Source organism: Salvelinus sp. IW2-2015, linkage group LG9 (assembly GCF_002910315.2).
Source record: "Salvelinus sp. IW2-2015 linkage group LG9, ASM291031v2, whole genome shotgun sequence".
In the NCBI taxonomy this organism is placed as follows: domain Eukaryota; kingdom Metazoa; phylum Chordata; class Actinopteri; order Salmoniformes; family Salmonidae; genus Salvelinus; species Salvelinus sp. IW2-2015.
The window spans coordinates 25,754,089-25,777,074 of NC_036849.1; the positions used below are offsets into that span (position 1 = coordinate 25,754,089).

At 45.1% G+C, this 22,986-nt stretch overlaps 1 pseudogene; it reads left to right on the top strand.

Annotated features, from left to right (window-relative positions):
• LOC111969048 (phosphatidate phosphatase LPIN1-like) overlaps positions 1-22,928 on the top strand; it is a 43,237-nt pseudogene extending 20,309 nt beyond the window's left edge.
• Positions 22,929-22,986: the final 58 nt, after the last annotated feature.

Below are 22,986 nucleotides of genomic sequence, written 5' to 3' on the forward strand. Positions count from 1 at the left end.
GAGTAGAAAGAGAAGAAGAGAAAGAGAAGATGGGAGGAGGAGAAAAGAGGAAAAGATAATGGGCAGAGAGAAAGAGAGCGGAGAAGAGGAATTGAAGAGAAGATGAGAGGGATAAGAGAGGAGAATAGAAGATACGGATAAGAGAAGAGAAGATGGATAAGAGAGAAGCAGAATATGGGATAAGAGAGGAGAGGAGAAGATGGAGAGGAAAAGAAGAGATAGGGAGATAGAACAATGGGAGGGAGAGGAGAAAAGAGAGAAGAGATGATGGAGAGGAGAGGAAGATGAGATAAGAGAGGAAAATGAAGATGATAAGAAGAGGAAGAGAAGATAGAGAATGAGGAAAGAGAAGCAGTGCGATAGTTAAGTAGAGAAGAGAAGATAGAGATGAGAGAGAGAGATAGAGGAAGATGGGATAAGAGAGGGAAGAGAAGATGGATAGAAGAGAGAAGAAGAGAGAGAGGAGACAGAGGAGAAGAGATGATGGGGAAGAAACAGAGAAGTGGATAGCAGAGAGGAGAAAGAAATGTGATAACAGAGGAGAAGAGAAGATGGGATAAGTGAGGAGAAGAGAAGATAGGATAAGAGAGGAGAAGAGAAGATAGGATAAGAGAAGATGGGATAAGAGAGAAGAAGAGAAGATGGGATAAGAGAGGAGAAGAGAAGATGGGATAAGAGAGGAGAAGAGAAGATGGGATAAGTGAGGAGAAGAGAAGATAGGAGAGGAGAAAAGAGGAGAAGAGATGATGGGAGAGGAAAAGAGAAGATGGGATAAGAGAGGAGAGGAGAATATGGGATAAGAGAGGAGAAGAGAATATGGGAGAGGAGAAGAGAGGAGAAGATAGGAGAGGAGAGAAGAAGAGAATATGGGAGAGAAGAAGAGAAGATGGGAGAGGAGAGGAGAAGAGAAGATAGGAGAGGAGAGGAGAGGAGGAGAGAAGATGGGAGAGGAGAGGGGGAGAGGAGAGAATTAATAATGGTGAGGAAGAAGAAGAAGGAGAAGAATGATGATAAAGGGATAGAGGGATGATGCTTGGTCTTTTCTCCAGTGAGGGATTAAACCAGAGCTGTTATAATCTGAGGTTTAGTTTAACTGGGCTGTCGTGACTGTCTGAGTCGGACTCCCATTCCTCCCTCCACCCCACTTCCCTGCTACATCCTCTCCTCTCAGCTGCCCTCTTCTCTCCTCCCTGCTACAACCGCCCCTTTCCTTTCCTCTCATGTCTCCTTTCCTTACTCCCCCCTCTTCTCTCCCCTCCCTTCCTCTCCTTCTCCCTTTCCTAGTCTATTCCCCTCTAACAACCGAGGGATTTCATGCAGAAACATGTTCTAAGTATCACTATTGAGCTGTTCCTGACAGTGGCTATATATCTTTTCCACGTCCAGTGAGTTCTTCAGTTTACAGTGTGTGTTTTGGTTGTACTGTACAGATCTTGTTTCTCTGGGATTAATCCTCCTCTTTGACCCAGCCAAAAATAACAACCCTATTTATGGACAAAAAAATCCCTTTTCTACATTCCGCTGCACAGCATACACACACAGCATACACACACAGCATACACACACAGCATACACACACAAACACACCACAAACACACACGTTCAGGGGTCTGTCCTCTCCCTGATTCACCGTGTCTACCCTCTGAGTGGTCCATTTCATTTGGATAAAGCATATACAGTGTGTTATAAACCCATGTGGACTGGGCATCATGAATATGCATGACATTATAATAATGATGTAGGTTTCAGGATGTTAAGATGAATGATGTGACCTAACATCTTGTGTCCAGAGCGCTGGCTGCTAATATGTCTGTCCATACAGCCATTTATTTGGTATTAGCTTCTCTGTGGGCATGTGCATTTGACTGCATGTGTGTATACATGTGTGTGTCCGTGTGTAGTGTAGTTTGATAGTCATTGCAGTATGCCTCAGGTTCTTAAATTATGAGTGCATTCGGAAGGTGTTCAGACCCCTTCCCGTTTTCCATATTTTGTTACACTACAGCCTTATTCTAAAATTGATTAAATACAATTAATTTCTCATCAATCTACACACAATACCCCATAATGACGAAGCAAAAACAAGTTTTGAGAACTTTTTAAAATGTATAAAAACAGAAATACCTTATTTACATAAGTATTCAGACCCTTTGCTATGAGACTCGAAATTGAGCTCAGGTGCATCCTGTTTCCATTGATCATCCTTGAGATGTTTCTACAACTTGATTAGAGTTCACCTGTGGTAAATTCAATTGATTGGACATGATTTGGAAAGGCACACACCTGTCTATATAAGGTCCCACAGTTGACAGTTGTCATGACGTTGCCTGCGTGGGTATAGCAAACCCCATCCCCCTCTCCCTGCCTCCCCCTTTCCTCCTTCAACCCATGCTGTGATCACAGAGAGACGTTGTAAATTCCTGAGGATCTCCTCATGGCTAAACAGTATTAAGAGAGAGGGTAAACTTTCAGGACAAAGGAATTCTCTTCCACCTCACAGAACTTGAGGTACGAACAGATTTCATGTTCCGGAAAAAGTATTAAAGGCCGGTGAGGAGTCCAGCTATTAACAAGTCCATTTGTCCTCATGTGAGAAACTCAGGAAGAGAACTGTGGGCCACATTACCATACCGCTGTTTATATATAACCTCAGATATGAAGTTTACATCTGTGTGTTTTGTAAAAATGAATGAGTGAGTATGATATGTTTGTTATAATTGTGGTAATATGATTTTGAACTGTTTAATTAAGGAAAATACAACTCCCGGTTGTATTTGACTAAATCCAAGGACCGCCCCTGAGCAGTTGTGGTCAGAGACCATGGGACCACCCCTCTCTGCTATCTGAATAAAGCCAACTTTTAAAGAAATTACCATTAAGACCATGTTATCCTCCAAGGAGGAGCAACGAAGTGTAGAATTACTTTCTATAAACACGTGGTTAAAACTCTTATACCAATAATAACAGGTTTTGGATATTGATTACTAGTCCTGACAGCTAGGAATTCTGTATCATTGAACGCGAAGAAAGACACCCGCGAAAACAATCATTCTTTAACGAATGTCCTCAGAACAATCCACAACCTGAACAGAACTTCACTCCAACCAAAACGAACTTTTCTCCAACGACCAAGGCGACACACACACTGGACGTAACTATATATATATTGATTGCAATTGTTCCCGAATGAGTGAGCGTTCATTTGTAAGGATTAGCATGTCCAATTGTTATAATAATGGACTCTGTAGTGAATCTTACGTCGAACATGCAACTTTCCCCTTGTTAACAGCGCCATGCGCGGTTTAGCCCACTAGGGCATTTCTCCCATTTTCATGTAACTACTTATAAGTTTGTTTGTTATAGCATTTTCTGTGAATTAATTAGTTAGTAATAATAATGATTTAAGACAATTGATGTATGGATGAACTCATAGTGAGACTGGTGTTCGTGCAGATCAGCGATTTACCGGACGTTTGGAATGAGACTGACGTAAGGTAGAGTAAATGAATCATTAATGAGAGGACTATTGATCAGATATTAAAATATCTGAAAGGTTAATTGGGAAATAATAACCTTGTAATCTAATAACTTTCCCTGTGCCCTCGAATCATGAGTTAATTAGTTACGCTATTACCCAAGGCGCGTATCCCTAATTATAGGAATCTATGATAAAAACTATAAATCTCCAATTTAAACGATACCAAGACACGACACAGTGGAATGTCAGAGCAAACAAGCCAATGAGGTCGAAGGAAATGTCTTAGAGCTCCGAGACATGATTGTAATCGAGCACAGATCTGGGGAAAGGGTACCAAAACCATTTCTTTCAGCATTGAAGGCCCCAAGAACACAGTGGTCTTCATCATTCTTAAATGCACCTGTGTAATGATCATGCTGTTTAATCACTTCTTGATATGCCACACCTGTCAGTGGCATGAATACTTACTTTTTTATAGAATAAGCTTTTTGTGCATATGGGACATTTCTGGGATCTTTTCAAGCTCATGAAAACATGGAACCAACAACTTTACATGTTGCCTTTATATTTTTGTTCAGTAACTGCTGTATAGATATAGAGAAGTTGAGGGTGAAACAGTTTAATTCAGAGAGTCTGTTCATGTATTCACAGACTGTATGTCCAATGTAATCAAGGTAGAACCTATTGTTACCTCCACCCCTGGGGCTAATTAGGGTTAATGTCTTTCTAAGGGCAACATCAACAGATTTTTCACCTTGTCAGCGTGGGTTTCAAACCCCCAACCTTTCTGTACTGGCTGCTAGGCCTCCCTGCTACCACACACACACACACACATACACAACACCACACCGCACACAACAACACACACACACACACACACACCCACACACACCACATGTGTTCCTAGTGTATTTCCTTAGCAGAGGAAATCTTTACCATCTGTGTGTGTGTTCCTAACCCCCTAGATCCCTCACAGGGATAGACCTCCTATTGTAGGGTGCTGCAGCTGCAGCCTATCTTACTACACATCCAATCAAATCACATTGTATTGGTCACATACACGTATTTAACAGATGTTATTGCGGGTGTGGCGAAATRCTTGTGCTTCTAGCTCCGACAGTGCAGTAATATCTAACAAGTAATATCTAACAGTTCCACAACATATACCCAAAATACACGTAAATCTAAGTAAAGAATGGATTAAGAATATATATACATATATGTCAGAGTGGCATTGGACTAAGATACAGTGGCTTAGTATAGAGTACAGTATATACATATGAGATGGGTGATGCAATATTTACACACAACTAAAGTGACTAAGATAGTATAGAGTACAGTTTACACATATGAGATGAGTAATGCAAGATATGAAGACATTATTAAAGTGGCTAGTGTTTCATTTCCTTAAAGTGGTCAGTGATTCCTAATCTATGTCTATAGGCAGCAGCCTCTGACGTGCTGGAGATGGCTGTTTAACAGTCAGTGGTGTAGTATAGAATACAATACAGTATATACATATGAAATGGGTGATGCAATATGTAAACACAATTTAAAAGTGACTAAGATACCGTAGAATAGTGTGGAGTGCAGTTTCTACATCTGAGATAAGTAATACTAGACACGGAACATTATTAAAGTGGCTAGTGAGCCATTTCTAAAAGTGGCCAGTGATTCCTAATCTATGTCTAAAGGCAGCCGCCTCTGATGTTCTAGTGATGGCTGTTTAACAGTCTGATGGCCTTAAGATAGAAGCTGTTTTTCAGTCTCTCGGTCCCAGCTTTGATGCACCTGTACTGACCTCGCCTTCTGGATGATATTGGGGTGAACAGGCCGTGGCTCGGGTAGTTGATGTCCTTGATRATCTTTTTGGCCTTCCTATGGAATTGCGTGCTGTAGGTGTCCAGGAGGGCAGGAAGTTTGCCCCCGGTAATACGTTGGGCAGACTGCACCACCCTCTGGTGAGCGTTGCGTTTGTGGGCGGTTCAGTTGCCGTACCAGGCGGTGATACAGCCTGACAGGATGCTCTCAATTGTGCATCTGTAAAATTTTGTGAGGGTTTTAGGTGTTAAGCCAAATTTCTTTAGCCTCCTGAGGTTGAAGAGGCACTGTTGCGCCTTCTTCACCACACTGTCTGTGAGGGTGGACCATTTCCGTTTGTCAGTGATGTGTATGCCGAGGAACTTGAAGCTTTCCACCTTCTCCGCTGCGGTCCCTTCGATGTGGATAGGGGGGTGCTCCCTCTGCTGTTTCCTGAAGTCCATGATCATCTCCTTTGTTTTGTTGACGTTGAGTGAGAGCTTATTTTCCTGGTACCACACTCCCAGAGCCGTCGCCTCCTCCCTGTAGGCTGTCTCATCGTTGTTGGTAATCAAGCCAACTACTGTTGTTTCGCAAACTTGATGATTGAGTTGGAGGCATGCTTGGCTACGCAGTCATGGGTGAACAGGGAGTACAGGAGGGGGCTGAGCACACACCCTTGTGGGGTCCCAGTGTTGAGGATCAGCGAAGAGGAGGTGCTGTTATTTACCTTCACCACCTGGGGGCGACCCGTCAGGAAGTCCAGGACCCAGTTGCACAAGGCGGGGTTCAGACGTAGGGCCTTGAGCTTGATGATTAGCTTGGAGGGTACTATGGTGTTGAATGTTGAGCTATAGTCAATGAACAGCATTCTTACATAGGTATGCCTCTTGTCCAGATGGGACAGGGCAGTGTGCAGTGTGGTGGCAATTGCATCGTCTGTGGATCTATTGGGGCGGTAAGCAAATTGAAGTGGGTCTAGGGTATTTTTCTATATTCCCAGTCTTCTTGCCCTGTTTAAATGCGGTGGTTCGCGCTTTCAGTTTTGCGCGAATATTCCCATCTATCCATGGTTTCTGGTTGGGGTAGGTTTTAATAGTCACAGTGGGTACAACATCTCCTATACACTTCCTGATTAACTCATTCACCGTATCAGTATATGTGTCAATATTTTTATCTGAAGCTGCTCTGAACATATCCAAGTACGCGTGATCAAAACAATCTTGAAGCATAGATTCCGATTGGCCAGACCAGCATTGAATGGTCCTCACTACGGGTGCTTCCTGTTTGTGTTTCTGCCTATAGGGGAGGAGCAAGATGGAATCGTGGTCCGATTTGCCGAATGGAGGGCGGGGGAGGGCCTTATATGCATTCTGGAAGGTAGTATAGCAACGGTCGAGGGTTGTAGCAGGGCGAGTACAGCTATCAATATGTTGATAGATTTTTGAGAGCCTTTTCCTCAAATTTGTTTGGTAATGCAGCCTCAGGATATGTGGTTACCAGTTTGCATAAAGTCCAGTGAAGTTCTTTGAGGGCCGTCGTGGTATCCGCTTGGGGGGATATAGACCGCTTTGGCTATTATTGATGAAAATTATCTCGGGAGATAGTACGGTCGGCATTTGATTGTGAGATATTCTAGTTCGGTTGAACAGAAGAACTTGAGTTCCTGTATGCTATCACAGTTACACCATAAGACGTTAATCATAAAACATATCCCTCCGCCCTTCTGCTTCCCGGAGAGATGTTTGTTCCTGTCGGTGTGATGTACTGAGAACCCAACTGGCTTTACAGAGTCAGACAGTATATCTCAAGAGGACCATGTTTCCGTGAAGCTGAGCATGTTACAATCCCTGGTGTCTGGTGAATTACCGCTGCTCTAATAACCAATAGTTCTTCCCGGCTGTATGTAATGACACAAAACAAACAATTCCTGAGCTAATAACGTAAATAATAGTACATAAACAAACAAAATAATGCAGAGTTGCTTAAGAGCTAGTCGCGACGCTGCCATCTCCGTCGGCGCCATCATGTATCTGCAGGTCAGGACTATTCAACTGCAGGTCAGGACTATTCAACTGCAGGTCAGGACTATTCCACTGCAGGTCAGGACTATTCAACTGCAGGTCAGGACTATTCAACTGCAGGTCAGGACTATTCCACTGCAGGTCAGGACTATTCCACTGCAGGTCAGGACTATTCAACTGCAGGTCAGGACTATTCAACTGCAGGTCAGGACTATTCAACTGCAGGTCAGGACTATTCAACTGCAGGTCAGAACTATTCAACTGCAGGTCAGCACTATTCCACTGCAGGTCAGGACTATTCAACTGCAGGCCTGGAGGGCTCACGTGCTACTGCTTATCGGAATCTGATAGTTCATTGGCTGATTCATGTTACTGATTGGCCAGTCAGTCTACTCACCTGGTGTACCTTGAAGATTAGAAGAGCTGAATATGTTATACTATCTTATAATATTTGGTCAAAATGTACTTCCATGGCTGATTACTAAAGAATGTTTCATCATGACCTCACTTCCTGTTTTCTATTTCCTGTCCCCAAAAGGAAGGGATTCCGTCCTACCTGGCAACATCACCTATTGTGTCCCAGGGTGCGGAGCTAATGGAAGCCCAGCTGGGGAAGGGCATGTCTCGCCTCTCTGACCCCACCTCCCTCTCGGTCCTGAGCTCCCAGCAGACCATAGGAGGAGGAGGAGGGATGATGATGAAGAAGAGGAGGAAGAGGAGGAAGAAGGCGCGGGAGAGCGGAGGAGGGAGGCGGGAGGAGAGTGGGGAGCACTCAGAGGATGAGGACATGTTCACCATCGATATGAGCACTGATGAGGAGCAAGAGCACGATAACAACGCCAGCAGGTGATTACAGTACATATAGTCCTTACATCAACACTATTTTCACTCATGTACAACGCGTGTGTGTGTGTGTGTGTGTGTGTGTGTGTGTGTGTGTGTGTGTGTGTGTTGTGTGTGTGTGTGGTGTGTGGTGTGTGTTGTGTGTGTTGTGTGTTGTGTGTGTGGGGTTGGGTGTGGTGTTGTGTGTGTGTGTGTGTGGTGTGTGTGGTGTTGTGTGTGTTGTGTGTGTGACACACACGTCCCTGTGCTAGTTGGGTGCTGGCTGAGACTGGGTAACAAGCCTGAAGTAACCAGGTCTGTTGCACCCTCCTTATTCTCTCTCATTCATCTGATGTGTGTTTGTTTGTTGTTAATGTCCCTCTCTCTTCTCTTTGTCGCTCTCTCTGTCTTTGTCTTTCTTCTCCTCTCTCTCCTCTCTCTCTCTCTCTCTCTCTCTCTCTCTCTCTCTCTCTCTCTCTCTCTCTCTCTTTTGTCTCCCTCTCTATCTCTCTCTCTCTCTCTCTCTCTCTTCTCCTCTCTGCTCTCTCTCTCTCTTCTCTCTCTCTCTCTCTCTCTCTCTCTCTTCTCTCTCTCTCTCTTCTCTCTCTCTCTCTCTCTCTCTCTCTCTCTCTTTGTCTCCCTTCTTCTTTTCTCTCTCTATATATGTATGTTTGGTCTCTCTCTGTCTGCAGGGCCTCTACTCCCAGCGGGCTCTTTATGAAAGAGCAGGGGCCTAAGTCCAGTGTGTTGAGCAGCACCTACACCCAGAACACAACATACACACGCCCTGACGCAGACTGGGCACACTCGCAGAGGTAGATACACATGACCCAACCACACACACACATGCATGCACACACACACACATACACCCACAAGATCAAAACAGAACAGAATAATTAACAGTTGTTGTACTCATGCAGGATCTGGTCAGATGCCTTTGTAGAATAGAAAGAACTGCATATGGCTTACATTGTTCTCTTCGTATCTGTCTCCCCCCCATCCCATCTCTCTCTCCCCATCGCCCTCTCTCTCCCCCACCCCATCTCTCTCTCCCCATCCCCAATCTTCCCCCCATCCCATCTCTCCCCCCATCCCACATCTCTTCTCCCCCATCCCCCAATCTCTCTCCCCATCCCATACTCTCTCATCTCTCCTACCATCTCTTCCCCATCCCCATCTCTCTCCCCCATCCCCATCTTTCTCCCCTCCCATCTTTCCCCCATCCCCATCTCTTTCCCCATCCCATCTCTCTCCCCCATCCCCATCTCTTCCCCCATCCCCATCTCTCCCCCACACCCCACTCTCTCTCCCCATCCCCATCTCTCTCCCCCTCCTCTACCCCATCTCTCTTCCCCCCATTCCCCATCTCTCTCTCCCCCATCCCCATTCTCTCTCCCCCCCCATCCCCATCTTCTCTCCCCCATCCCCATCTCTCTCCCCCATCCCTATCTCTCTCCTCCCCATCCCCATCTCTCTCCCTCCCTACCATCTCTTCCTCTATCTCTCTCTTCCCTCCTCCTTCCCTCCATCTCTCTCTCCTCCCTCCCCACTCCATCTCTCTTCTCCCTCACCATCCCATCTTCCTCTCTCCTCCCCATCCCCATTCTCTTCCCTCCCTCCCCTGCTACCCCCACCGCCCATCTCTCTCTACCTCCCATCTCTCTCTCTCTCCCGTCCCCAATCCCTATCTCGCTTCTCCCTCCCTGCCCGTATCTCTCTCTCCATCCCCATCTCTCTCTTCCTTTAGTCCTCTGATAGAACATACTCTGTCTATCCCTCCTAGCGGTGGTCTGTCCATCTCCTGTCCACAGCAGACTTCTCTCTTCCCTTCTCCTATCAGGTAAGTTATACTATTTTATTTTGTATTATTATTGTTTAAACTCTGCATCGTTGGGAAAGGATCGGAAGCAAGCATTTCACTGTAAAGTCTACACCAGTTGTATTCGGCGCATGTGATAAAAATCTAATCAAATTTTATTTTATTTATCTCACCATCCAATCTCACTTATTAGTATAGCTTCATTAAGGCTTAAAAGTTATCCTTTCTTTATAGACCTACTACATTATAGTCTAAAACCATGCGAACCAGCAGAGACTTTGTACTGTATTGTTGATGTCCATGAATCAGTGTAGTACTGGCTCAACCAATCACATCTCTCTATGTGACTTGTTACCAAGCAGCCCAGGCGGCTCCAGCCCCTCCACTCCAAAGAGTGACTCAGAGCTGACCAATCAGAGCAAAGACAACCCTGAGATGATGTGGGCCTGGGGAGAGCTGCCACAAGCTGCCAAGGTACAGAGAGAGGGAGGGAGGTGGGAAGGGACGGAGTGAGGGGTTGAAGGGTGGGAGGGAGGGAGGGATATAGGGAGAGAGGGATATAGGGAGGGGAGACAGATTCAGAGAGACAGAACAGGAAAGAAAGGACACAAAATGGGAGGCATTATGTCCACACATTGATCCAGAAATCAGGACTGATGTTTGCAGACTTTAATCTCTTTAATCATCTTCCATGAGAGCAGCTGAGGACACGCTAACCACACATCTCCCCTCTCTCTCTCTGTCTCTGTCTTCTCCTATCTACACCCTACCTCCCCTCCCTTGCTCTGTCCTGCTCTCTCTCTCTGTCTTCTCCTATCTACATCCTACCTCCCCTCCCTTGCTCTGTCCTGCTCTCTCTCTCTGTCTTCTCCTATCTACACCCTACCTCCCCTCCCTTGCTCTGTCCTGCTCTCTCTCTCTGTCTTCTCCTACTCTAAGCACCCTACCTCCCCTCCCTTGCTCTGTCCTGCTATCTCTTCTCTGTCTGTCCTCGCTATCTACAAACCTAACCTCCCTCCCTTGCTCTGTCCTGCTTCTCTCTCTCTTCTTTCTCCTCTCTCTCGTTCCCTCTCTCTCTCTCCTCCTCTAGCCCTCCTTCTTCCCTCCGTTCCAGATGCAAAATTCTTTGATGATGTCCCCTGTCACCATCCCTGTGTGTGACAGCACACACTTCAGAACCATCACTGGAGACGGTGGCCCCTCTGATCAGATCCAGTCCCAGAGCCAAAAAGACAGCGGCCCCCCGTCCTCACTCTGTACGTTCCCCAGCCCGAGGACAACATGGCTGGGGCCAGGTCTGGGGCCGGGTCTGGAGTCGGGTCTGGGCCGGGTCTTGGCCTGGAGGAGACATGGAGGCAGTATGGGCAGCCTGTAGAGAGGTGGAGGGACTGGTGGCCTCCAGGATGCTGTCAGAACTGGATGAGGGGGGCCATAGGGACAACACGGTCAGACACACAGACTCCCCATCTAAGAGGAAGGTACGCAGCTTACAAGTCTGCTTCTGTAATGATCTGTTTTATTTCACATTCAGGGTTAGGGTGTCCTGTATGACTCAGTTGGTGGAGCATGGAGCTCAGTTGGTAGAGCGTGGAGCTTAGATGGTAGAGCGTGGAGCCAGGTGGTAGAGCGGTGGAGCCAGTTGGTAGAGCGTGGAGCTCAGTTGTAGAGCATGGAGCTCAGTTGGTAGAGCGTGGAGCTCAGTTGGTAGAGCGTGGAGCTTAGATGGTAGAGCATGGAGCTAAGTTGGTAGAGCATGGAGCTTAGATGGTAGAGCGTGGTGCTCAGTTGGTAGAGCATGGAGCTCAGTTGGTAGAGCGTGGTGCTCAGTTGGTAGAGGGTGGAGCTCAGTTGGTAGAGCGTGGAGCTCAGTTGGTAGAGCGTGGAGCTCAGGTGGTAGAGCGTGGAGCTCAGTTGGTAGAGCGTGGAGCTCAGGTGGTAGAGCATGGAGCTAAGTTGGTAGAGCATGGAGCTCAGTTGGTAGAGTGTGGAACTCAGTTGGTAGAGCATGGAGCTCAGTTGTAGAGCATGGAGCTCAGGTGGTAGAGCATGGAGCTCAGTTGGTAGAGCATGGAGCTCAGGTGGTAGAGCATGGAGCTCAGGTGGTAGAGCATGGAGCTCAGTTGGTAGAGCATGGAGCTCAGTTGGTAGAGCATGGAGCTCAGTTGGTAGAGCATGGAGCTCAGTTGGTAGAGCATGGAGCTCAGTTGGTAGAGCATGGAGCTCAGTTGTAGAGCAGGAGCTCAGGTGGTAGAGCATGGAGCTCAGTTGGTAGAGCATGGAGCTCAGGTGGTAGAGCGTGGAGCTCAGTTGGTAGAGCATTGAGCTCAGTTGGTAGAGCATTGAGCTCAGTTGGTAGAGCATGGCATTTGCAACGCCAGGGTTGTGGGTTTGATTCCCCGGGCCACCCATGCGTAAAATGTATGCACACATGACTGACTGACTGTAAGTCGCTTTGGATAAAAGCGTCTGCTAAACGGCATATGTTATATGTTATTGTAATCAGTGTTCATGGACAGGCATGGTTGAGTAGCTGAACCATTATCTGGAAGGAGAGGACAGACAGAATATATATGTCAGTTTAGATGACAGAATTTTTATTCAAACTGTCACTCACGTCTGTAGATATGAACGTCTCAGCCATTAGTTTCACGTCTGTAGATATGAATGTCTCAGCCATTAGTTTCACGTCTGTAGATATGAATGTCTCAGCCATTAGTTTCACGTCGGTAGATATGAATGTCTCAGCCATTAGTTTCACGTCTGTAGATATGAATGTCTCAGCCATTAGTTTCACGTCTGTAGATATGAATGTCTCAGCCATTAGTTTCACGTCTGTAGATATGAATGTCTCAGCCATTAGTTTCACGTCTGTAGATATGAATGCCTCAGCCATTAGTTTCATATCAACTTAATGAATGAAAGTAATACCTTGTCAATCATTGTATCCATGGTAACGTGTGACGCTGTACCTGCAGACAAGAGGAGCCACCACCTGGGCTCTGATGGAATCTACCTGGATGACATCACTGAGCTGGAGCCAGATGTGGCCGCTCTCTACTTCCCCAAAAGGTAACACAACTGTAACTTACACACACACACTTACAGGCACACCTGTCACACACACATACAGTGCATTCGGAAAGTATTCAGACCCCTTCCCTTTTTCCACATTTTATTACGTTACAGCCTTATTCTAAAATATATATTTTTTAAATCCCTCATCAATCTACACACAATTTTCCATAATGACAAAGTCAAAAGGGGTTTTCAGACATTTTTGAACATTTATAAAAATTTCTAAACAGAAATATTCAGACCCTTTGCTATGAGACATGAAATTGAGTTCAGGTGCATTCTGCTTTCATTCATCATCCTTGAGATGTTTCTCCAACTTGATTGGAGTCTACCTGTGGTAAATTCAATTGATTGGACATGATTTGGAAAGGCAAACATCTGTCTATATTAAGGTCCCACAGTTGACAGTGCATGTCAGAGCAAAAACCAAGCCATGAGGTTGAAGAAATTGTAGAGCTCCGAGACATGATTGTGTCAAGGCACAGATCTGGGGAAGGGTACCAAAAAATGTCTGTCCTCCATCATTCTTAAATGGAAGAAGTTTGGAACCGCCAGACTCTTCCTAGAGGTGGCCTCCCGGCCAAACTGAGCAATCGGGGGAGAAGGGCCTTGGTCAGGGAGGTGACCAAGAACCCGATGGTCTCTCTGACAGAGTTCCAGACTTCTTCTGTGGAGATGGGAGAACCTTCCAGAAGGACAACCATCTCTGCAACACTCCATCAATCAGGCCTTTATGGTAGAGTGGCCAGATGGAAGCCACTCCTCAGTAAAAGGCACATGACAGTCCACTTGGAGTTTGCCAAAAGGCACCTAAAGGACTCTCAGACCATGAGAAACAAGATGCTCTTGTCTGATGAAACCAAGATTGAACTTTTGACCTGAATGCCAAGTGTCACATCTAGAGGAAACCTGGCACGATCCCTACGGTGAAGCATGGTGGTGGCAGCATCATGCTGTGGGGATGTTTTTGAGCGGCAGGGACTGGGAGACTAGTCAGGATCGAGGGAAAGATGAATGGAGCAAAGTACAGAGAGATCCTTGATGAAAACCTGCTCCAGAGCGCTCAGGACCTCAGACTGGGGCGAAGGTTCACCTTCCAACAGGACAACAACCATGAGCACACAGCCAAGACACCACAGGAGTGGCTTCGGGACAAGTCTCTGAATGTCCTTGAGTGGCCCAGCCAGAGCCCGGACTGGAACCCGATCGAACATCTCTGGAGAGACCTGAAAATAGCTGTGCAGCGACGCTCCCCATCCAACCTGACAGAGCTTGAGAGGATCTGCAGAGAAGAATGGGAGAAACTCCCCAAATACAGGTGAGCCAAGCTTGTAGCGTCATACCCAAGAAGACTCGAGGCTGTAATTTCTTTCAAAGGTGCTTCAACAAAGTACTGAGTAAAGGGTCTGAATACTTATGTAAATGTGATATTTCATTTATATATTTTTTTTAATAAATTAGCAAACATTTCTGAAAACCTGTTTTTGCTTCGTCATTATGGGGTATTAGAATAAGGTTGTAACATAACAAAATGTGGAAAAAGTCAGGGGGTCTAAGTACTTTCCGAATGCGCTTTACACACCTATTACACACACACACATCAGAGGAGGCTGGTGGGAGGAGCTATAGGAGGGTGGGCTCATTGTAATGGCTGGAATTAAATAAATGGTATCAAGCACATCAAACATATGAACATCCTTTTACTCCATTGATTCCATTCCAGCCTTTCGATTGAGACACACATATACACGCTGTCACGCCCTGGCCATAGAGAGGCTTTTATTCTCTATTTTGGGTAGGCCAGGATGTGACTAGGGTGGGCATGGGCATTCTAGTTTCGTTATTTCTATGTTTTCTGTTTCTATGTTTTGGCCGGGTATGGTTCTCAATCAGGGACAGCTGTCTATCGTTGTCTCTGATTGGGAATCATACTTAGGCAGCCTTTTCCCACCTGTGTTTTGTGGGTAGTTGTTTTCTGTTTAGTTTATGCACCTTACAGAACTGTTTCGGTTTCTTCACGTTGTTATTTTGTTCAAGTGTTTTGGTTAATAAAASATCATGAACACTTACCACRCTGCGCTTTGGTCCGATCCTCATTATGACGAGAGCCGTGACACACACACTCAACACACCCACACACACACATCAGTAACAAACACACACCTGTTACGCACACACATACACACACTCACCTATCCTGTCCTACGCACAGAGTTGTCCTACACTCCTGACCCTATGACCCTGTTCCTTAGTGACGGGGGTGGTTCGGTGAGAGGAGGCTTGGAAACGGGAGTGCGGAGTGCCAACCAATCCCCTCAGTCGGTGGGCAGCAGTGGGATGGACAGCGGCGTGGACAGCTACTCTGACCAGCTGGGAGACATGCCCAACATCGCCATCTCCCTTTGTGGAGGTCTCACTGACAACAGAGAGATCACAAGAGGTAGGGGCTGCATCTCAATACTGTTCAAATTGTAGCTACATCTATTTGCTGCTCAGATCTACTAATTGGTGTGAGATCAGATGGAAGGGAAACCCTCTCCTGTCTGTGTCTCTACAGAACAGTTATATTAACCCTCCTGTCTGTGTCTCTACAGAACAGTTATATTAACCCTCCTGTCTGTGTCTCTACAGAACAGTTATATTAACCCTCCTGTCTGTGTCTCTACAAAGAACAGTTATATTAACCCTCTCCTGTCTTGTGTCTCTACAGAACAGTTATATTAACCTCTCCTGTCTGTGTCTCTACAGAAACTTATATTAACCCTCTCCTGTCTGTGTCTCTACAGAACAGTTACATTAAACCCTCCTGTCTGTGTCTCTACAGAACAGTTATATTAACTCTCTCTGTCTGTGTCTACAGAACAGTTATATTAACCCTCTCCTGTCTGTGTGTCTCTACAGAACAGTTATATTAACCCTCTCCTGTCTGTGTGTCTCTACAGAACAGTTTGAGGAGAGAGCCATCTCTTACCAGCAGTTCACTGAGAACCCCTCCATCATTGACGATCCCAACCTGGTGGTCAAGATAGGAACCAAGTATGTAAAATACCTCCAACTCTGCATCATAGCAGTGAAGATGGCAGGGATGTGATTTTTGTTGATTAATCAGGACACACTATCCTCCATTCATATATCTGACCTATTCCATAGACAAAATCCCGATTGTATATGTTGTCCTGACCACATCCCGGACAGGAAAGTATGTAATGTACAGAACACCCTTCGTGTGCTGTCAAATATAGTACTTCTGATAAGAAATGTAGAAACTGGAGATTCAACAATGATCATATGTCTGTGTTTTCTCCTCCAGGTACTATAACTGGACCACTGCAGCCCCTCTGATGCTGGCTATGCAGGTGTATCAGAAGCCCCTGCCAATGGTAAGACCTCCACAACATTAGCAACATTCCATTAGCATAGCATCTGGGCTACACGGCTGGTAGACGAGAATATATGCTGATCTCAAATATAGTGCTCTGTACCTGAGTGGTTTTACCTGAGGTTTATCATATGTCACATTAATCGTATGGCAATGTAAAAAAAAGCAGTCCAAATGTAACCCATGTACCTGCTAAATCTGGGGCCCAGTTCTGTGTCTGGCCTTGTTTTGTTTTTGTATGAATTCCTACATCCTCTGTCTCGTTTGAACTTCCTGCACACTGAAAAGCATTCTCCTTAACCACATCGTCCTCACACTCAAGTCTTTTCCCCCTTTGTTGTTCCATTTGTTCTCCCTCCATCTCACCTCCCATCCGGCCCCTATGTGTCTTCAGTACTCCTGTCTGAGTTGTGTGTCCACTGCCTTTGGCCTCTTCTCGTACTGTTTACCCAGTCTGTTCAGCTCCAGCCCTGTGGGTCCCTTCAGTTTCCTCTGTCTGTCTGTCTGTCTGTCTGTGTCTGTCTGTCTGTCTGTCTGCCTGCCTGCCTGCCTGCCTGTTCGGTATAGCATATCTGTCTTTCTGCCTGTTGGGTATAGCATATCTGTCTGTCTGTACGTCTGTCTGTTGTGTACAGCATGTCTGAGTCTGTCTGTCTGTCTGTCAATCCATCCCATCTGTCTGTTGGGTATTGTATGTCTGTCTGTCTGTCGGTCCACTGTCTGTCTGTCTGTTGTTGGGTATAGCATATCTATATGTCTGTCTGTCTGCCTGTTGGGTATAGCATATCTGTCTGCCTGCCTGTTGGGTATAGCATATCTGTCTGTCTGCCTGTTGGGTATAGCATATCTGTCTGTCTGCCTGTTCGGTAATATGCATATCTGTCCTGTCTGCCTGTTGGGTATAGCATATCTGTCTGTCTGCCTGTTGGTTATAGCATATCTGTCTGTCTGCCTGTTGGTATAGCATATTGTGCTGTCTGCCTGTTGGGTATAGCATATCTGTCTGTTCGGTTATAGGAATATTCTGTCTGTCTGCCTGTTGGGTATAGCATATCTGTCTGTCTGCCTGTTGGTATAGCATATCTGCTGTCTGCCTGTTGGGTATAGCATATCTGTTCTGTCTGCCTGTTGGGTATAGCATATCTGTCTGTCTGCCTGTTGGGTATAGCATATCTGTCTGTCTTGCCCTGTTGGGTATAGCATATATTGTCTGTCTGTCTTGTTGGTATAGCATATCTGTCTTGTCTGCCTGTTAGTGTATAGCATATCTGTCGTTGCCATTGGGTATAGCATATTGTCTGTCTGCCTGTTGGGTATAGCATATCTTGTCTGTCCTTGTTGGGTATAGCATATCTGTCTGTTGGGTATAGCATATCGTCTGTCTGACGTCTGCCTGTTCGTTATAGCATATCTGTCTGTCTGTCTGTTGGGTATAGCATATCTGTCTGTCTGTGCTGGGTATAGCATATATGTCTGTCTGTCTGTCTGTTGGGTATAGCATATCTGTCTGTCTGCCTGTTGGGTATAGCATATCTGTCTGTCTGCCTGTTCGGTATAGCATATCTGTCTGTCTGTCTGTTGTTGGGTATAGCATATCTGTCTGTCTGCATGTTGGGTATAGCATATCTGTCTGTCTGCCTGTTGGGTATAGCATATCTGTCTGTCTGCCTGTTGGGTATAGCATATCTGTCTGTCTGTACGTCTGCCTGTTGGGTATAGCATATACGTCTGTCTGTCTGTCTGCCTGTTGGGTATAGCATATCTGTCTGTCTGCCTGTTGGGTATAGCATATCTGTCTGTCTGTACGTCTCTTTGTGTGTTTTCCCCTCTCTCTCTCTCTCTCTCTCCTATTTTTCTCTGTCTCTGTGTCTCCCTCCCTCTGCCTCGCTTCCTTAGATCGCCATCGTCCAGTCATATGACACTAGCTTCACGTTTTTGCATTTGGGTTTTTGTATCTCTGTGTTTTTGCATTCCAGTGGTTTTGATGAGTTGTGGTTTTGGTCAGGAACTGTGTGCGTTTGTTCCAGGCCTCAGTGGAGAACATCATGAGGAGAAGATGCCCAAGAAAGGAGGCCGCTGGTGGTTCTCATGGCGCAGCAGGAACAGCGACTCAAATCGGTACAACCTCAAATACACACACCTCTGTAACACACACACCTCTGTAACACACACCTCCTGAACAAACCTCTATAACATAACTATAACTAGGAAACGTCTGCAGAAGTTACAGTATTGGAGGCCTAGTTGACGGGCGTGTTATATTTGTTAGAATGTCCTGGTTGTTGTATGAGTGTGTGACTGGTTGTTTTACCCCAGGACTCAGTGTCTGAGACAGGAGTTGGAGACGAGGGTGAGACCTCTCTCAGCATGGCTTCAGTCAACGGGTAACTACACTTCTCTAACACCGGAAAAGCTTATAATGTGCAATAGAATTTCATTATTTTGAATACATGTTTATATACTGTAGTTTACAGATCCTCATATACGTTATACAGAAAGGGTCGGTTTCATGAACCAATTCTCCTTTGAGTTTGTTTTTTTGTGCAGGACTAGGTTTAAAATGAGTCCGGGAAACCACCCCTGAAAATGTGTACTACATGTTTTTATATAGTGTTTATATTCTGGTTATGAAGTCATGTGTACTACATGTTTTATATAGTGTTTATATTCTGGTTATGAAGTCATGTGTACTACATGTTTTATATAGTGTTTATATTCGGTTATGAAGTCATGTGTACTACATGTTTTTATATAGTGTTTATATTCTGGTTATGAAGTTATGTGTACTACATGTTTTATATAGTGTTTATATTCTGGTTATGAAGTCATGTGTACTACATGTTTTATATAGTGTTTTATATTCTGGTTATGAAGTCATGTGTACTACATGTTTATAATAGTGTTTATATTCGGGTTATGAAGTCATGTGTACTACATGTTTTATATAGTGTTTATATTCTGGTTATGAAGTCATGTGTACTACATGTTTTATATAGTGTTTATATTCTGGTTATGAAGTCATGTGTACTACATGTTTTATATAGTGTTTATATTCTGGTTATGAAGTCATGTGTACTACATGTTTTATATAGTGTTTATATTCTGGTTATAGAAGTCATGTGTACTACATGTTTTATATAGTGTTTATATTCGGGTTATGAAGTCATGTGTACTACATGTTTTATATAGTGTTTATATTCTGGTTATAAAGTCATGTGTTTACATGTTTATATAGTGTTTATATTCTGGTTTATGAAGTCATGTGTACTATCATGTTTTATATAGTGTTTATATTCTGTTATGAAGTCATGTGTACTACATTGTTTTATATGTTTTATATAGTGTTTATATTCTGGTTATAAAGTAAAAAAATTATTTATAGCTGAACTGTTGTCATGACAGAATGAAGGAGGAGTCTTCCTCCAGCGATGAGGACCACAAATTGTCCAATCAGGGCTCGGAATCCTGCAAGGCCGAGCCCCTTCTCACACCCGGTAGTGTGTGCTACAGGAAGACCCTCAGACTGACCCCAGAGCAGCTGGTGAGAAACAATACTTCTCACCTCTTTATCTGGCGACGTTGTGTTCAGAGTGTCTGGCTAATGTAGTCTTCAGTCCAGTCTGCAGTTGAACCACTCAGTAGCAGGGTTAGAGTTAGTCTATATGGGTAATGTAGTCTTTATGTCCTCAGGCCAGTCTGCAGTTGAACCACTCAGTAGCAGGGTTAAAGTTAGAGGGTGTATGGGTAATGTAGTCTTTGTGTCCTCAGGCCAGTCTGCAGTTGAAGGTGGGTCCTAATGAGGTGGTGTTCAGTGTGACCACTCAGTACCAGGGCACCTGCCGCTGCCAGGGCACCATCTACCTCTGGAGCTGGGACGACAAGATCATCATCTCAGACATTGACGGCACCATCACCAGGTGTGTGTGTGTGTGTGTGTGTGTGCGCGTGTGTGTGTGTACATGAGTTTTATTGGCAATTGTGTGTGATCATGTTATATCTCTGTTAATGGTAGTCTAATGAGGTGTGTGTGTGTGTGTGTGTGTGTGTGTGTACATGAGTTTTATTGGCAATTATGTGTGATCATGTTATATCTCTGTTAATGGTAGTCTAATGAGGTTTGTGTGTGCGTGTGCGTGTGTCCTCTCTTTCAGGTCGGACACCCTGGGCCACATTCTTCCCACGCTGGGTAAAGACTGGACCCATCAAGGCATTGCCCGCCTCTACCACCGAGTCAGCCAGTGAGTTCCCACAAGTGTCATTCAATAACTATAGATGAGCATTACAGTAATGAAACCTAGGTCACATTTAGAATAGGGCTCAACGTAAGATCAATGAATCATATCAACTTTATTCATGGTGTTTCAATCTACAAGGTTTAGTACGTTGCACCCTCATGAAGGCAGCCCTGTCCCTGACGCTCATTAGTTAAACTACTGTCCCCTCCATCGCTCTTAGGAAACACTGAGACAGTAGAATAATTCAATGTCATTCTCTTGCTCTACTTATCCTTCTATCTTTCAATTCAATTCAAGGGGCTTTATTGGCATGGGAAACTTACGTTAACATTGCCAAAGCAAGTGAAGTAGATCATTTAAAAAAGTGAAGTAAACAATAAACAATAACAGTAAACATTACACAAAAGTTCCTAAAGAATAAAGACATTACAAATGTCATATTATGTCTATATACAGTGTTGTAACAATGTGCAAATAGTTAAAGTACAAAAGGGAAAATAAATAAGCATAAATATGGGTTGTATTTACAATGGTGTTTGTTCTTCACTGGTTGCACTTTTCTTGTGACAACAGGTCACAAATCTTGCTGCTGTGATGTCACACTGTAGTATTTCACCCAGTAGATATGGGAGTTTATCAAAATACGATTTGTTTCTCTCTCTCTATCCCTCTCTCTCTCTCTCTCTCTCTTAGGAATGGTTATAAGTTTATGTACTGCTCAGCGAGGGCCATAGGTATGGCTGATATGACAAGAGGGTATCTACACTGGGTCAACGAGAGAGGAACCATGCTGCCTATTGGACCTGTCCTACTCAGCCCCAGCAGTCTGTTCTCAGCTCTGCACAGGTGAGGAACACATACACTCACACACCATCGTTCATCACCATCATCATCGTAAAAATAAACACAGCAGAATCAAAGAGTCAAACACAAAAGTGAACAATCATATGTAACGATGTACAGCCGCTGATATAATAGAACTAGCTCTCCCTGTATTGTATAACGATTATTCCATGCCATCCGTCCTGTCCCGTCCTTCTTGTCCTTCCTGTAGGGAGGTGATAGAGAAGAAGCCTGAGCGGTTTAAGATCCAGTGTCTGACCGACATCAAGCAGCTGTTCTACCCCAACACTGAGCCTTTCTACGCAGCCTTTGGCAACAGAGCCACGGTGAGAGCCCTGCTCCCTCCATCACTGCACACATTACCTTAGGCTACTTTTTAGATTCCTTTGACTGGAACCATGCACAGTAATTAACCGATCTGTAAATGTGACAGATTCAGCCAAAAGGCTATTTGCAACCTAAATATTCTGTTTGCTACTGTTGCAGCTGTTGTTGTATGCGTGTTTTTGGATAGTATGCCGGGTTGTTGTTAAAGTTGTTGTTGTTTAGGATGTGTATTCCTATAAGGAGGTGGGCGTTCCCCTAAACAGGATCTTCACAGTCAACCCCAAGGGAGAGCTGATACTGGTGTGTAGTGGGAACACGCTTAAGACCAACATCTCATCGTAAGTCAGACATCTCTCTCTTTCTCTTCATCCCTCTATCTTTCTCCTTCGTATCTTTCTTCATCTGTCTTTGTCTGTCTCTGTTTCTCTCGCCTCAGTAGCTCTCTCTTCCTCTCTCTGTCTGTGTGTCTGTCATGAACAATGAAGTGAATTATGTTTCTGTTTGTGTCCCTGCCAGGTATGGTGGTCTGTGTGAGGTGGTGGACCACGTCTTTCCCCTGTTGATCAGATGCCACGTCTCTGACGTCTCCTGCCCTGACACCTTCAGCCAGTTCACACTACTGGAAGAACAGCTGCCCCAGGTCCACATCCCTGACATGTCCACACCCTGACCAGGTCCACAGCCCTGACCAGGTCCACAGCCCTGACCAGGTCCACAGCCCTGACCAGGTCCACAGCCCTGACCAGGTCACAGCCGACAGGTCCACACAGCGCCGACCAGCCCTGGACAACAGCTGAGGAGACCCCACACCACATCAGACCACCCAGGAGTGAGCTGTGTGCAATCACGACGGGAAGGAGACATGCTCAAACTCATGATGATGCAGGCATGCAAATGCAAGAAGCATGAATCTGCTCTAATGCCACACAGCTATGCAGAGGCAGACTTGCACTAGTGAAAGTGTACTTGCTACAACAACAGGCATGTTAGCACTGAGTGGTATTTATATGTAGTCATCATTTATATTATGTTTACTCTTCAGTGTTGTTTTCTCTGCATTACCTAGCCTAGTCATACAGAGCCTACTGTTCATCAGGTGAAATAAGTACAATACCTAGCGTAGTCATACAGAGCCTACTGTTCATCAGGTGAAATAGGTACAATACCTAGCCTAGTCATAC